Raw genomic sequence first — 2,178 nt, 5'->3', positions numbered from 1 at the left:
CTTGTTTGCTGAAAGTGAAGAGGACTTAAATCATTTACTGATAAAGATCAAAGAGCACAGCCTTCGGTATGGATTACATTTCAATGTAAAGAAAACAAAAATCCTCACCACTGGACCAATAAGCAACATTCTTATCAACGGATAAAAGATTGATGTTGTCAAGGACATCATTTTTCCTTGATCAACTATCAACACTAATAGAGGCAGAAGTAAAAATCAAATGATGCATTGCATTAGGCAAATCATCTGCACAAGACCTTTGTAAAGTGTTGAAGAGCAGAGATGTCAACTTGAGGACTAAGGTGCGCCTGACCCAAGTCATGGTATTTTCCATAACCTCATATACATGCGCAAGCTGTACAATGAATAAGGAATACCTTAGAAGAATTGATGCTTTTGAATTATGGTGTTGGAGGAGAGCATTTAACTTACCATGGGCTGCCAAAAGAACCAATAGATCTGTTTTGGAAGAATTGCAGCCAGAGTATACTTGGAGGCCACGATGGCCAAACTTCGTCTCTCATACTTCTTACATATTTTCAGTAGGGACCATTAACTAGAAAAGGATATCATGTTTGATAAGGTGGAGGATCAGAGAAAAAGGGAAGACCCCCAACGAGATGGATTGGCCACGTGGCAACATCGATGGACTCACATGTGGCAACAGTAGTGAGGTTAGCCCAGGATTAGGCAGTGTTTCATTCTGCTGTGCTTAAGGTCACTATGGGTCGGTACTGATGTGATCGCACTTAACAACAATAGCTAGTGATCGTAAAAATTTCTTCATATGTTTGTTGGCTTCCTGGATCTCCTCCATGGTGAAGTTTCTGTTCATGTTCTGTGCCCATTTTTTAATTGGGTCATTTGTCTTTTTCTTGTGGAGGTGTTGTAGTTTCCTATATATTTTATAAATGAGTCCCTTCTCTGATGTGTCATTGCAAAAGACTTTTTCACAACCTGTGGGTTCCCTTTTTACTCTTCTGGTGAATCTTTTGCTGCACATAAATTTTTAATTTTTAGTATCTCCCACTCATCAATTTTGTCTACTTTTATTTGTGTAGTTTTCAAAATGTGTGTTCTCTGAATTATGCCCTCACATTTGTCCCTATGTTGTAATTGATGGCCTTCATAATTCTGGGATTCACATTTAGGTCTTTAATGTATGTTGAGTTGGTTTTTGTATAAGGTATGAGGTGATGGTCTTGGTTCAATCTTTTGCACATTGCTTTCCAGTTCTGCCAGCACTATCTGTTGAAAAGACTATCAGCTCCCCCTTCGATATATTTAGGTTGTTTGTCAAAATTCAGTTACCTGTATGTGCATGGATTAATTACTATATTCTCTATTCTGTTCCACTGATCAAGTATCCTTCATTGTAGCAGCACCAAACTGTTTTGACCATTGTAGCCATGTAATGAATTTTGAAGTTGGGGAGTGACAGGTTTCCAACCTTATTCTTCTTCTTATGCAGTGCTAGTCTTATCCTGGGTCTCTTTCCTTTCCATATAAAGTTTATAATAGTTTTCTCCATCTCTTTGTAGAATGCATTTGGAATGTGGATTGGGATTGCATTAGATGTATAACTTGCATTGGGCAGTATTGACATTTTAACAATGTTAGGTCTTCATATCCAGGAGCATGGTTGTTGTTATTGTTGTTTTTAAGCGCTGTCGAGTCGATTCCGACCCATAGCGACCCTGTATAGGATTCCCAAGGAACAGCTGGCTGGTGAGCTTGAAACACCGACTTTGCAGTTGAAATGATTTCGCATTCTGGCACATTAATCCACAGCATCACACTAGAATTTATGGTATGTTCTTCCATTTTTGTAGGTCTCTTTCGGTTTCTTGTAGTAGTGTTTTGTAGTTTTCTTTGTATAAGTCCTTTGTTTCTCTGGGTACATTTATTCTTAGATAGTTCACCCTGTGGGCAACAATTCTAAATGGTATTGCTTTCTTAATGTCATTTTTAGCGCTGTTGTTTTTGGTATAAATCCAACTGATTTTTATAGGTTAATCTTATATCTTGCCACTTTGCTGAATCTTCCAATGAGGTCTAGTAGATTTTTCACTGAGTGTTTGGGTTTTTCTAGGTATAGGATAATATCATGTACAAATAGGGAGAGTTTTACTTCCTGTTTGCCAATTTGGATGCCTTTAATTTCCCTGTCTTGCCGTA

Source organism: Chrysochloris asiatica, unplaced genomic scaffold (genome assembly GCF_000296735.1).
Source record: "Chrysochloris asiatica unplaced genomic scaffold, ChrAsi1.0 scaffold00322, whole genome shotgun sequence".
NCBI lineage: Eukaryota > Metazoa > Chordata > Mammalia > Afrosoricida > Chrysochloridae > Chrysochloris > Chrysochloris asiatica.
This window is presented reverse-complemented; position numbering follows the sequence as displayed.